The 15,755-nt window shown below is 37.0% G+C and overlaps 1 protein-coding gene across 3 annotated transcripts in view; it reads right to left on the bottom strand.

Moving 5' to 3' along the window:
- LOC113265101 (zinc finger protein 133-like) overlaps window positions 1-12,535 on the bottom strand; it is a 50,699-nt gene extending 38,164 nt beyond the window's left edge. For 2 of the 3 annotated variants that reach the window (XM_044389044.3, XM_044389046.3), the window contains exon 1: window positions 12,262-12,535. The gene's annotated coding sequence lies outside the window, so the exon portion shown is untranslated. Of the gene's footprint in view, window positions 1-5,688; window positions 5,990-12,261 lie in introns of those variants that run through there. The other variant, XM_044389045.3, reaches the window with a different exon arrangement.
- Between the last annotated feature and the right edge of the window lie 3,220 nt (window positions 12,536-15,755).

The raw sequence follows: 15,755 nt of genomic DNA, 5'->3' as shown, positions 1-15,755 counted from the left end.
AGGAAGGAAAGGAGAAATAAAATACAACACAGTCATAGAAAGAGACAAGAGACTCTTAACTATAGGAAACAAATGGAGGGTTGCTGGAGGGGAGGTGGGTGGGGGGATGGGGTAACTGGTTGACAGGCACTAAAAAGGGCATTTGGTGTAATGAGCACTGGGCATTATATGCAACTGATGAATCACTAAACTGTACCTCTGAAACTAGTAATACACTATATGTTAATTGATTTCATATAAAATTTTTTAAAAAAAGAAAAAATAGAAGGCAATACATATGCAAGCATATGGCAGACTCACTCTATAACCTGATGCTGGCTGAAAGCTGGTCAGGGAGAGACTTTTTAGAGACAATCAGATGATCTGCCTTGAAGGAAAGAGGAAGTATGAATTGGATGGATAGTGATGTAGGCAGGCTGCATCTGAGAATCCGAGGGTGTCCCACAATACCAGCCAAAATACTCCTTGACTTCATGCAGGATCGAAATCAAATGCAAGCCAGAGAAAGTGAAAGCAGAGTTTTATTAAATAGCATAAGCGATAGAGTAGAACAGATGGAGTGGCTGGGAGACTCAGAAAGGAAAGGAGAGTGAGTCCATTACTTGGGGTTGAGGTTTATATCAGAAAGAGGTCCAGCATATGTGTTCTTTCAGGAATCCAGGGTAGGGTCTGATCAAAGGTGAGTGACAGGTGAATAACGGGTGTTCTTTAGTGGGTATTGATGATCAGCTGAGGTTTGTTCATAGCTGATGACCTGGAAGTGTTTGGAAACTGGCTCTTTCTAGGTGTTCTCAGCTGTTTGGGGCTTAGGACGAAACTCAGATGATTAACTTTCTTGCTTCCCGCTTGGAGTGGGAGCACAGCTTCTGTGGCTTATTCACATGCAAAATATAGAACATGAGTCAATGGGGCCTAACAGAAAACTAGCAGAGAAGGAACCTTTCTAAAATGGAGTCCCTACAGCCTCCCCACCTCAGAAGCATAGGAAGAAGATGTGTCAGGTTAAGATTATTACATGGATGAAAGAAACCAGGTAGGAGGTAGCAGTTTGATTGTGTATGTGTATGTGTGTGATTCACAGAGAAAGACATAGAAAGAAGGTAGAGAGAGAGAATACAGTAGATATAAATGAAATAATTCCTAGGCAAATAATTAGGAGGAACCAGAGGATATTTTAAAAAATGTGTTGTCTACTCCTTGAAGTCAGAAATCTGGAATAGTTTGACTATGTATAATTTGTTTGAAAAATCATAATTATATGAGTAGGACTAAAACTAGAAATGCAACTGAAAAGGAATTTCTTGTTGTCAAAAGTATGATCGTAACATTCATGGGACTCTATTAAACATACCATATCCTCCCAATGTATTATGTAAACACCAAAAGACACAGCCTCTTATAAAAGTAGGAATAGTGCTTAGAGGTCACCCGAGAACACAAAAATCTGATTGTTTTCTCAAAAAATATATATATATATATTTAGCACACTTGCCAGACTCAAAAATGATCCATGCAGAGCATTAAGAATCCTAAGACTTAGACTCTGCCTCAAAAGACTTTCTGCCTAATGGAGGAGCCTCTACTCTCTCTTACGTCTGGGATTGCTTAGAGATACACTTAACATTATCAGGGGTATGTTAATATCTTTAAATCATATGATTAGATGCATGGTTCAGATTTTTTATTTTTAGGAAAATGGAAAAGCATCCAACATTTTGACATAGACGCTTGACAAGAGTTTCTAGAATTAAGTTCATGAAACATACTGATATTCATACTACAGTCTCTATTTTCTGCTATAAGATGATATATGTTTTGTTTCGTTTTTTAAGATTTATTTATTGTAGAGGGAGAGAGAGAAAGCATGAGTGGGAGGGGCAGAGAGGGAGAAAATCTCAAGCAGACTCTGTGCTGAGTGCAGAGCCCAACGCAGGGCTCCACGGGGGGCTTGATCTCACAACCTGCGATCACTGCCTGAGCTGAAACCAAGAGTTGGACGCCTAACTGACTGCACCACCCAGGTGCTCCTAAGATGATAGATGTTTTAACACAGTTTAAAGGCGGGTACACTGAAGATGATGCACCTGCTTTGATGACATGAGGGAAGGCAAGGTGGTTCTATGGGTTTTCTCCAATTGCACCTTCCTCCATGTCAGACTTTTCCAGGAAAATTATAACCTTTTATTAAAACCTGTTACTTTTCATCTTTATAAGACAAAAACAAAACAAACACTGGGCTAGTTATTAGGTACTCGAAGTTACTATGTGAAATCTAACTTGCTTCCACTTCTTTTTCTTGAAGTAATACAAAACAAAACAATATTTCCAGCACTTCAGTTGGCAGAGATGAAAGATTAGTGGCAGAGGGAAAACGTACATTCCTAGGAGCATTTTACATTTTCTGTCCAGAAAAGTAACCCTGCCCCCTGCAAAAAACCCCATCACTGGCATATTAATATCTTATAAATATAGGAGGAATAAATTTCTACACTCTGACTCTTCAGAATGGCATAAAACTGATCACAAATGAATAAATGCATTTAGAGTCCCATGAAGGGGTGTGTGGAAACCTTATTTTGCGAGTAGAACTGAGGAAAACTAGCTCAGATTTCTTTGAGTATTTCAGAGAAGTTATACTGGAACGGCTTCCAACATCAAACTTACTTGATTGGTACTAAGGTTAGATTAAGGGAGAGAAAAAGAGGAGCCTGAGGTATCATCCACATAAAACATTTCCTTAAAATAGAATACAAATAAATGTATAGTATGACTGCTGCAGATCTGAGGGCCGAGGAGAGACCACCCCCCCAAGTTGCCCCCTTTTGGGAGGACTATAATTGACCATCTGCTAAAGTCACTTGCTTGATGCAAAAATTACCAGAAGTTGGTCGAATTACATTCCTTGCCTGCGATGTCCCTTTCCCTAACAAGTCACTTCATACTTAACAAACCAAAGAAACCAACAGCAGAACCACAGCATGAAGGAACAAAAAGGTTCCACAGAATAAAACACAGGCCTTCTCAAGCACCCCCCTGGTCCTTTTTTCACCAAGAACTAAAGAACACTTCATGTTACTTCTTTGAATATCTAAACATTTTTCCTTGCAAAGTAAATTACTGGCTGTCTTGGAATAGCAATTTAATACTTCTACAGAACGAAGTCATTTTAAAAAGTGCAGTCATTCTATGCTGTATCTATTAAACCAACACATGTTTATTTTCTTTGACCATGCTTATTTGTGCATATCTTAAATGAATTTCTATATTGGTTACATTATTCTTGTCATTAAATTGCTTTTTACTGACTTTACCTGCCACCTCCTGAGGGGAAGAGCCAATTGTCAAGATTAAATGGCTTTCTTATCTCTATGGGATTTGCCACTTCAAAAAAAGCATAATGCTTGGCTTTTGCTGAACGCTGAATTATGAGTTTTCCTGATGGACAACAAAGAAAGTCTCACCAGGGCCCTAATATATGTTCAATGTGGGGAAAATTATGGACTAATAAGTGCAATAGTGCTTCCGCTACAAAAATTGTTCATGAGAAGGTGGGACTGGGCAAAACCATAAAATTTATAAGATGTCATACTTAAATGAAGACCTTTTATCCCTGTTGTTATTATACAATGACTATTATTTTTCTAATTGCAGTTAACACATTTCTTTACTTTAAAACAATGCTGATCCTTTGAGCTACTAAATGAAAAACAGCAAATACTGAGTAATATACTTTTGAACCAAGATCTTCAATCTCACATTCCCCCCCAATTTTTTTTTTTAAAGATTTTATTTATTTATTTGACAGAGATAGAGACAGCCAGCGAGAGAGGGAACACAAGCAGGGGGAGTGGGAGAGGAAGAAGCAGGCTCCCAGCGGAGGAGCCTGATGTGGGGCTTGATCCCATAATGCTGGGATCATGCCCTGAGCTGAAGGCAGGCGCTTAACCGCTGTGCCACCCAGGCGCCCCTCACATTCCCCAAAATTTGAAAAGAATTCAATACTGGCTAAGCGGATATGACAGATATTGCTTTACATAGAACTTAGGTTTCCAGAAGTTTTGAGCTAGAAAACCACCTGTTATTGGTGACCACAGAGGAGTGAAGCAGTTTTTAGTGACAGGAAAAATGAACTTGCCACTTAGTGCCACAGCACTTTTTGCAAGTGGTTCTTGTTTGAACCTGTGTGGTTCAGACTGTAACCCGCATCATAACAAAATGCGTATAAGAACTCTTGAATGAAAAGAAGGAGGGGAACAGGAGGAAGAAAGGAAGGAGGAGAAAAGAGAGTGCCCTTATATTAAAGTCAATTAAATCATATCTTCTTTTGCAAAATGAAACATGGATAATACCATATTCATTTTCAAATTTGCTCACAGGGATGGAGCACCATAAGTATTCAGTAACATAAATAATTAAACAGTAACATACCAACAAGGTACACGTTGATCCTTTGGGTTTTGTTTTTCAAGTCCATTCTTTCATTTTGTTTTGTTTTCTTGATGAATTGACAGTGGAGGATAATTTAAGAAGAATCTATCACAGTCTTCAAATAAATTTATGTTTCAGAAGTTTCCTTTCCAAATTCACTAGTAGGAATGTCTACTCTAATTTTTTGTGCTAATAAACATGTAAAATTTTAAAATAAAGACTTTATCCTTTACCTTGTAAAAAATCACCATAAAAATAATTATGGTTATTTCTCTTGCCTAATTTAACCATCATTAATATTTTGGCAGCCAGGAACTACAAATATTTCTGAGATAGTTAAATTATAAAATATTCAAAAGGCAAATATACTGTTGCAACTCTAGGAATGTTATTTCCTCTGTCTTGAATATTATTGCATCATGAGGGTTTACAAATTATATTTTTGTAATAAGTTTTAACGTGTTGAGAAGCATCTGCCTAAGTGCACAATTTTAAGCATTTCTTTTTTTTCTAGAAGAATAAATATGTGATTATTAAATTTCAGCTGTAAAGGTAGGAAAAAGGGCAGAAAGTCCCAAAGAATAACTGTGATTTAAATTCGCCTGGTTCTCTATAGAGTTAATTGAAAAATAATTAAATACCTATAAGTGGAGCAAGATATAATGGTATTGAAGAACAACATGCTTTCTTTAAAACAATCTATATTGTGTTAACTTTATGGGGAAATAATGTATATTAGTGGCATCCTGTTTCATTTTGTTAAGGTCAGGTAGATTTCATGTGCAAAGAAAGACAAATCAGAAAACTTGAGAATGATCAACAATCCTTACACTGAAAGGAAAGTCCAATTATGCTCGACTGAATGATAGTGAAAAATTCCTTTCTTTCCTTTTAGACTGGCCAATAACAAAATTGAAAAGGACAGATCAAGAAGAGAAAAACAGATTTCATTTCATACATATGGGAGCCCCATAAAAATAGGAGACTCCAAGGCAGGTAGGTAATTAAGGTTTATATACCATCTTGAGCTTAGGAGAACGGGACAGAGGTCTGGGACTTCAAAGAAGAGGAAGACAATTCACAGGAAGATGAGAAGAGCAAAAGTTTGGTGAACAAATGGTTCCCATGGCATGCAGAAAAGTCTTTTGGATAAAAGTTATCCCTGGTAATAGTTCTCTTCCTGGTTTAGTCCTCCTGTCTAAATTCTTTTAGACAGTTCAGGGGAGAGGTACAAAGCTACCTGAGTCTGCTGGGTCTTACCTGCCTTCAGCACAAGACAATGTACACGTCCATTTGGCTCACGTGGGTTGGCAGATTCTGCTTGCCCTCAGGTGTAGTGATCACTACGTGCACATAAGGAAACCATGTCAGGTTGAGGAAAGAACCAACCAAATGCATTACAGGGGACAGTTTCGAGCACTCATAGGAGACCAAGAATAACACCAGTTCCCATAAGTCGTAGTGGAAAACCTAATAATTCACATGGCAGTGTGCTAAGAAAGAACTTGCCTGGGCAGTGGAGAAAATTAACCCTAGACTGAACATCCTTCTGGTCCTACGTAATAAAACATAAAAGCAGGACCTAGATGGACCAATCTGTTTCCAAATAACAGCATTCTAGAACAAGACTCAGGGAAAATTTTAGAAATCTGAAAATATGCAGTACCAAATAATGTCACCTTTACAATGCAATGCCATCCAGTAAAAAATTACCAGATATTCAAAGAGGCAGGAAAGCACAATCCATAATGAGAAATTCAGTCAATCCAGACTGAGCCATAGTCACAAATGATTGAATTAGTAGATAGAGATATTAAATTAGCACAATTTTATTTCATGTCTTCAAGAAGATAGAGAAATAATTGAACATACTAATCAGAGACATAGGAGATATAATAAAGCCACAAATCAAACTTCTAAAGATGAGTTTTTGTTTCTCATTAACTTCCATGTTCATAGAATTAAAGCAGTAATTTTATATAGGCTATTTGCCAGTACAATAGCAGGTGGTCAGATGTTGAAGTCGTGCCCTTGAAATGTGACTAATCGAAATTGAGATATGCTGCATAAAGTATACAATAGATTTTAGGGGCGCCTGGGTGGCACAGCGGTTAAGCGTCTGCCTTCGGCTCAGGGCGTGATCCCAGCGTTATGGGATCGAGCCCCACATCAGGCTCCTCCGTTATGAGCCTGCTTCTTCCTCTCCCACTCCCCCTGCTTGTGTTCCCTCTCTTGCTGGCTGTCTCTATCTCTGTCAAATAAATAAATAAAATCTTAAAAAAAAAAAAGTATACAATAGATTTTAAAAACTTAGCTTGAAAAAATATTATACAATATTTTAATAATATTTTATATTGATTACATATTGAAATGATAATAATGTTGATATTGGGTTAATAAAATATATTATTAACATTGACTTAGCTGCTATCTTTTTACTCTTTTTAATGGCTACTATAAAATTTTAAAATACCTATTGCTTGTATGTGTGGTTCACTCTAAATTTCCAATAGATAACATTGGTCCCAGAGAGCAGAAACTGGGTCCTAGACAGGAAGTATGACCTGTCCATAATCACTATGGAAGATACTGCAAGGGCTGATAACACATTCAAGTCACCTGAATCCGCATCCATAACGGGGATCCTCTTGATACTGCCCTTCCATGATGCAATTCCAGGATGTACACATACTGTGTGCTGACATACACTTATAAAAAGCATGAAATAGGAGGGAGTTTCACAGGGCCTGAGTGCTTTTTTCAGCAGAAATTGTTCCCTATGTAATGATCATTGTATTTCTTTAATTCATTTTATTTCTAATTTGTATCTATAAGCATGAGATAATTATGGCCTTATTAAAATCTCTTTTGCTCAAATGTGTTTTAAAATTTTCATAATAGAAAAAAAGGCTAATTACGGATGTAAAAACTGCTGAGGCATAAACTGTAGCAACCAAAATTTCAATGATAAAGCATTGTTAAGGGATTAGCACAAATTAGTTTTAGTGAATAACACTAGGCACAAAGTGGCTAGAGTTACATCTTCTGATTGAGGGAAGCCATCCACATGATATTTATAGATTTAAGAATGCTGCCTCCGTTTTGTACTTTGCTTAGCTGGGAAAGTAAGAAATCCTCTGGAGAAAGCTCAGATCTCCCACCTAGAAAATGTACACATACATAATCTTTGACGTTGCAAACAATTTCAAAGGGCTTATGCCAGCCCATCTTCTAACTTCTAGATTGGTGAGGCACAGGTTAAGAACTTCTCCATTCTACCTTAGTGTCCCTAACTCACCAAGCCTAAGCAATAAGTGCCAGGTTAAAGGTGCATTATGTAACTTTTTTTCTTTTTAATGCTTACAGATGATTGGAATAAATACATAAAATAAGTAACTATCCCAGAGGGAAGAACAGGCTCTGTCCTAATATTATTGGTAAGAAAAACTGAAAATAAAGTTCTACTGATTTGAAAAGAAAAGAAGCAAACTGGAGACGCTATATTAATATCACATAAAGTGGACTTTACGTGAAAAAAAGAATATTCCCAGAGATAAGAGGGAGGTTTCTTAATGATAAAATGGTCAATTCATCAAGAAGAAAAACCCAAGAAAGTGTGCCTCTCAGAAAGATACTTCAAAAAACATGGTGAAAAAAGTTGATAGTACTAAATCCTTAATTCATAGTTGGGGATTTTTATAAGATTATCGAAATTTTGAATATTAGTACCACAGAAATTAACGTAATTTACATTTATGAAATACCTCACACACCAAATGAAAAAACAAAAACAAAACCACACACACACACACACACACACACACACACATTCTTTTCAGATATACAAGGAATATTCACTATAATAGATTATATGCTGGACAATAAAATATGTCTCAATACATTTTACATGATTAAAATCGTATAATACGTTCTCAGGAAAAATGAATTAAGCTAGAAATAGTAACAAAAAGATATCAGAAAAATTCCCAAGTGATTGGAAATTAAGTAGAATACTTCTAAATAACCATAGGTCAAAGGAGAAAGCATACAAAAAATTAGTCAATATTTCAATCTGAATTAAAACAAACAATAAAAAACCCCAAATTTATAAGGAAACGTTAAAATAGTGTTAGAGGAAAATTTATACTTAGATTTAATAACTTAGATTTAATACTTAAAAAGTAAAACAATTCGAAAGCAATTTAAAAGATTCTACCCTAAGAAACTAGAACATGAAGAGCAAAATAAACTCAGAGTAGATACTGGGAAGAATATAATAAAGGAAGAACGGAGTAAATGAACTAAAAAATAACAACCGAGAAGAGAAATTAGCATAGCCAATAGAAGCTTTTTGGGGGGGGGAAATGAACTTGAAAAATCCTAAGTAAGACTCACCAAGAAAATAAAATTACTAAAATTATGAAGGAGAAGATATGGCTATGGTATCTATAAATATTACAATTATAAATGGAAATATGAACATCTTCATGCCCCCCAAATTCAACAATTTAGATATAATTGATACTCTTCTTTAAAGAGCACAACTGTATCTATATCTATGAAAGATGGAATTATTGTCAGTCTTCTTTCAAAGAATACTAGGCACTAATTAGTTCACTGCTGTATGCTATCAGACATTTAAGAAATCACACCAGTCTTACAAAACTTTTTTCAGAAAGTAGGAAAAAAATCATTTTCCAGATTATTTCCTGAGACCAATATAAAGTGATAACAAAATACGAAAGGAAGATTACAACAAAAGAAAACTACAAAGCAATACCATACATGAACATAACACAAAATTCATCAATAGGACATTAGAAATAAAACCTAATGGGGTGCCTGGATGGCTCAGTCAGTTAAGCGTCATGATTTTGGCTCTAGTCATGATCTCAAGGGCATGGGATCGAGCCCTGAGACCGGTTCCACAATGGGCCTGGAGCCTGCTTGGGATTCTCTCTCTCCCTCTCCCTCTGCCACCCCCCCATCTCTCTGTGTCTAAATAAATAAATAAATAAAACTAAAACCTAGCAATATCTAAATGGCAAGATATTATGACCAAATTGAGTTCATCCCAGGAAGGCACGATTATTTCAACAATCAAATATGAAACTGTTATTCACCATAATAACAGTACAAGTAAGCAATGTGTAGTTATAATAGATGCAATAAATGACAAAAATTAACACTCATATGTAAAAACTCCCAGCAAAATTAGGAAAAGAAGGGACTTTCTTAGGCTGGTAAAGGGACCTTATAGTTATCAGAATACTTAATGGTGAAATAGTAAATGATTTCTCCCTGAGACTGAGGAAAGGTAAGGGTAGCCACACTCCACACTCCTATTTGGCATTATGCTGGTGAACCTAGTCAAATGAAAAAGGTCAGTGAAATAAGGCAAGAAAAAAAAGCACATAATAATTGAAAAGAAAAACACACAACCATATTTATTCCCAGACAAAATAGTTGTGTTTATAAGACATGTTTTAGGACTCAACAACAAAATATGTAGAAAAACTATGCAAATGTCACAAAGTTGAGGGATGTGAAGTAAATATTCAAGATTTTATCATATTTCTAAAAATAGGCAACAAACAATCGGAAAATATATTGCCATTTGCAATAGCACCAAAATACATAAATTGCATTGGATTAAATTTAACCCAAAATGTAAAGTGTGATACACTAAAAATTACAAAACATTGCAGAGAGAACTTTAAAAAGATCTATGTAAATGAAAGATATATCAGACTTATTGCTTGGAGGATTTATAATTGTTAAGGTGTCAATTCTCCTCAAACTTTTCTGAAGGTGCATTGCTATCTGAATCGAATTCCAATAGACATTTTATAGGACCTAAGAAATTGATTCTAAAATATATGTACATATACAAAGAAGCTGGAAAAACAAGCTTTTTAAGAAAGAACAAATTTGAGACATTACATCACCGGATTTGAAGAACTTCTATAAAAGTACCTTAAAGTATATAATCTCAAGTTATCATAAAGATATATAGATAATAGGTCAATGAAACAAAATCACAATGCCAGATATAGACCCACACAATTACAGTGAAATGCTTTTCAACTGACTGCAATGCAATCCAATGGGAAAAGAATCACTTTTTTAGCAAATAATGTTGAAATTACTTACTGGATATCCATTTGGAAAAATAAAACAAACAAACCAAAAACCCCTGACCCCTATTTCATACCAAACACAAAAAATTAATTTGAGTTGATTATAGATGTAAAGATAAAGGCTAAAATGGTGATGTTTCTAGAAGTGAATATGCAAAATAATTTTATGATTTAGTGGTATGAAAATATTTGTTAGGTAAGGAAAAAAACACTAATCGTTAAAAGATGATTTATTGGATTTCACCAATATGAAAAAATACTTGCTTTGCAAAGAGTGTGATTAATAAAATTAAAAGGCAAACTGCAGATTAGAGTTGCTAAAATTAAGATTAAAATTTTAAGTGTTCTCCATGATGTGAAACAGCTAGATTGCTCTTACCTTACTGGTCATAGTGAAAAATGGTGCAAAACCTTTGAAAAACAGGTGGCCTCTGTTTCATAATGTTAAACTATACCTATTTTATTACCCAGCAATTACAGAGAGAAAAAAAGAGAGAGAGAGATTCCTAAATATCTGAAAAAAGATTTACAAGAATGTTCTTAGCAACTTTTTTTACAAGACAAAGGCTGAAAACAATTCAAATGCCCCATGAGCAAGTAAAAGGATAAAACGTATCATGGTTTCTTCAGACAATGGAATATCACTCAGCACTAAAAAGGAGCAATCTACTGATTCGAAAATATGCATGAATTTGAGACTCTTTACTAAGTGAAAGAAACTGCACAAAGTATATATACTGCATGATTCTATTTATAAAAATTTAAAGAACAAACAAAATTAAACTATGGTGGCAGAAATAAGAAAAGTGTTTACATTTCAGTAGGTGTTTCCTGAAGAGGGATACTCAGGGAATTTCTGGAGTAATGTAAATAAATATTCTGTATCTTAATTTACATGTATTTGCCCAAACTCAATCTGGCTGTACACTTAAAATCTGTGTATTCTCTTACCTATAAATAATACGTTTAAAAAGCCACATCTGGAGTCAGTGAGAGGACATCGGTACTCTAAATGTGTTTCTAACTACAACTGGCCCTGTCTGCTGTGTGTTTAGCTCAGGTCAGAGGACGCACAAATAAAAATGTTTGTATTCTTTCTCCACACCACTTAGCCTCCTCCAGAAGTTAAACCAGGTCATTTCAGAGTTCTGTGCATTTTTTGTTATTTCTTTCCTTTCTCTCTTTCTCATTCTCTCTCTCTCTTTCTTTTTCTCTCTCTCTCTCATTCTCTCTCTCTCTCTCTCTCGCCTCTTTTTTTTTTGTACAACGTTCCAGGTATCCTAAAGCCAGTCTGCTTTCTCTGGCTCTCTATACCCTAAAACCAGACACCTGCCTTAAGAGGCTGTCGCAGGGACATTCCCTGGTAACAATTTCCTCCTTGTAACTTGATTCTATTCCACGTCTTTGGTCTCTGTTACTTGTAGACGATATGCTCACTACTCTTGGGGCTGGACAGAAACATGTGTTTGGTAAGAAAAATCCTTTGTCCCTGCACAGGAAGCAGTCCTGAAGTTCCTCCAAAAGGCCTTTGCGGCCACAGTAGATCAGAATTCTGATCTTAGAAACTCTAATAGAGGCAGGAAACGCATAGAGCTGAACTGTGTGCCTTTAGCTCCCGTAAGTGGCTTCCAGTAGGACCAGCCTCGCGCCGGCAGCGCCCCTCGGCTCGGGTCACTCACGCTCCCGGACTCACCTGGTGCTGAGGCCCAGCGCCGGCAGGAGAGGCAGCGGGAAGTGCGCCGGCCTGAACTGCATGCTGTCGCCTGCCGGGGTCCTCCTTCCCTCGCCGCCTTCGCTCTCCCTCCTCCTCCGGGTCCTGTCGCTCCGCGGTGCGGAACCGGCGATGAGCCCTCTTCAGCGGCCCACTGACAGAGACGGACTAACCGACCTACGTCTCTCAAAACCAGGAGCCGGGCGCCTGGAATCCGCTTCGCCAGTGATGTCACTGGCGGCCTAGGGGAGCCCTGCCCGGGATCGCTGGGCGCCGCTGCTCCCGAGGCCGGAGGGTGCGCTGTCTCTCGAGCTGGAGAGGGAGGGGATGCCCAGCCATGCCCCCGCGCGCTCGGGTCTCCGGGCTGCACACCCAATGAGGCCGATCCTTTATTCCCGCCACTCTAGAGGATGGGGAGGGTCGGGCTGGGGCGAAGAGAACTCCAATGTGCCAGTAGTGGAACCTGAGTACTCCACAGGAGGTGACGCCGAGTTCATTGGGAAAGGACTATCAGAGGCTTAGGGTCGCAGGCAGGTGTCCCTCACCTGATTACACAGTGTTTGGAAGAACAGTGTTCTAAAGAGGGTGTTTAAAATACTGTTTTGATTAAAAAGGCATAGTAATCTGAGGCAGACTCTAAAGGGGGAGAGAGATTTAGGGAGCAGGAGTGAACAGCATCCAGACATGTACACTAAGGCCAAATGGTATTTGCCAACTCCATACCTGGGCTCCTTTCCTTTGGTGAGACTCATCGCATAGACATAATCCAATAAAAAATACATCAGTAATTAATGCAGAGAGATGGGATTACAAGACTGGGGTTGTTATGCTTTTTATTTCTTATCTGTTCCGAATTTCCTATAAAAATGCAGCCCTCGGTGACTTTTATTTTGTAAAAAAAAATCTCATTTCCTTTTAAAAAAAGAATTCTAGTTGTTATTTGTTGGGGCAAATGCATATCCTCTCCTAGTCAAAGCTTTATTTTGAAGAGAAGCAGTTTTGCTAACCCATTGTCTTTTTTTAATGAGATTTAAATTTAAAACATAAATACAGAGCAGACATAATGTCTTTAATAGCCATTAAAATATATGAGTAGTTTTGCAAGCTGTGTACCTGCCTTTGGGTAACAGTAAAATTCACAACAGATATAAGTAGCATATACAATTGGACTCACGTGTGAATTGCATATTACTTGGGAGGGAAACCACAGCACACTTTGTTAACAACAGACTCTGGAGACTTCTACTTCCAGAAAAGATGAGGACTTTCATCTTCATTTACATTTACGTTTAAAATTACATTTAGATGTAATTTTCTCTATTCTTCTCACTACAAATAAAAACCCTGGACATTATATTTTAAAAAGTCATAAAAAAGATCCTTAAAGGCAGAAACTAGAAGGGTTATCACGAGGGAGGTCTTTGCTGTGATGAAATAGTTCTGCGTCTTGATTGCATTTGTAGTTATACCAATCTCTCCATATGATTAAAATGAGATGGAACTGCTTTTAGATTCCTGTAGCTGCAGAAATAAATTCTCACCAACCGGGATGGCTTAAAACAACAGAAATTTATCCTTTTAAAATTCTGGAGGACAAAAGTCCCAAATCAGTACCACTCTGCTGAAAGCAAGGTGTTGGCAAGGCTGCCCTCCCTCCACAAGTTCTAGGGGGAAAATTACTTGCCTCTTCCAGTTTCTGGTGGCTAGAAGCATTCCTTTGGCTTGTGATCACATCTCTTTTGCTTCTTTTCACCACTGCCTTCTGTTCTATGTGTGTCCGTAGTCACCCACAGCTTCTCTCTTCTACTGTGACGTCATTTAGGACCCAACTGGATAATCCAGGATGAATTTGTTCTTTCAAGATCCTTGACTTCATCACATCTTTTGCATTATTAGTTCATATTCAACTCTTCTGCAATCTAAAGTAATATTTTTAGATTCTTGGGATCAGGAATTGAATACGTCTTTGGGAGGCCATTTTTAAAAACCTACCGCAGAACTATGCACACACATTACAGCAATGTCAAATTCCTAGTATTGATACTGTACGATAATTATGTAAGACAAAGCCATTGGGAGAAATTGGGTGATGGGTACAGAGGACCTCTCTGTAGTATCTTTCCGGTGAATGTGAAAATACAATTATTTCAAAATAAAAAAGTAAAAACAAAACATAAAACAGAAATAGGTCTCCATGGTTAAAAAAAATCTTAATGGTCATTTAGAAGGCAATCATTTGAAATGCATTCTCTACAAAGGCATATGACTAGTATCTAGGATGAAGATGTGTATGAGAGGAAATAACATCAAATGTGTACATTTTTTATTGTGTGACATGTTTATGTTGTTATCCTATGTGCTCAATGCAGAAGGCAAGTATTCCAGTTATTTTTACCAATTTTCTCTTTTCCAGAAGAAATTATCACAAAAAGATGAAGTAATTTGCTCATGTTCCCTACATTGCTAAAATAGTGTAAATGGCCTTCAACAAAACCTCCATCACTTCAAAATTTGCATTTACTTGATATTCCTTTTTTCATACTAGTGAAAGAAAAGATTTGCCCCCACATTAACTCGTATTACTTTCTACTAGAGAATCCTACATTAAACAATAATCCTTATCAATCATATTATCCCAAGAAATATCAAAATGAACTTCTCTTGAATTCGTTCACACAAAATGAGTTGAGTATGTTACTGTATCAGACTTCCTTAAATAACCCTGAAATTATTCCCCTGTTATCTATTTCCGGCAAGAAAAATAAAATTCATCTAATTTAGAAGGTCATAGGAAAGCACATCTTGGAAGATGAGCCTAGGTGAGGTTTTCAAAATTCCTACAATTTTAGATGATCGAAGAAATCCCCTGAATTCTGATGCCACTGTGCCTCTCAGTGGAAGTTTTCTCTTCTTGGGGACTTACAAAGCCATATGTCATCATCTAATATAAGAAGTCACCAGTGGCAGGGATACTCAAATCCATAAGTGACTTTTTAGCATCAGAGGATGGGTACATAAGTTTTAAACATCCACCTGTTACTCAGATACTTTCAGATAGCTTCCATACTATATTGAGTCCAACACAGATGAGCAATAGCTCTTTGTAAAACCTGTACGTTAGTCTGTGACAGGAAGCAGAATATGTCACCCTAAAATATGCCACTTTGACATATTAATGATTCTGAATCAAAGTTACTTAAGAAATTGCCAGTGCATGAAGGACACTTTGACCCTCCTTTTTTCCTCCTGAAAGCAAGAAATGAAGTCTCTTTATTCCAGAGATAGCAAATTCGGGACCAAAAAGGCTGTATCAACAAACTTTGTCACTTCTTCACTAATTTGCTACCCCAAGCCCAAACCTCTTTGCTTTGCCAATTCTTCACAAATGTATTGTTTCTGTGTCTAAAAAGTATTAAAGCCATCTTCTTTGGTCACTTCTAGAAGTCTCTTATCTTTGGGGCTCCTCTAAGTACAAA

The sequence above is a fragment of the Ursus arctos genome, unplaced genomic scaffold, assembly GCF_023065955.2.
Source record: "Ursus arctos isolate Adak ecotype North America unplaced genomic scaffold, UrsArc2.0 scaffold_23, whole genome shotgun sequence".
NCBI classification, from domain to species: domain Eukaryota; kingdom Metazoa; phylum Chordata; class Mammalia; order Carnivora; family Ursidae; genus Ursus; species Ursus arctos.
This window is presented reverse-complemented; position numbering and strand designations above follow the sequence as displayed.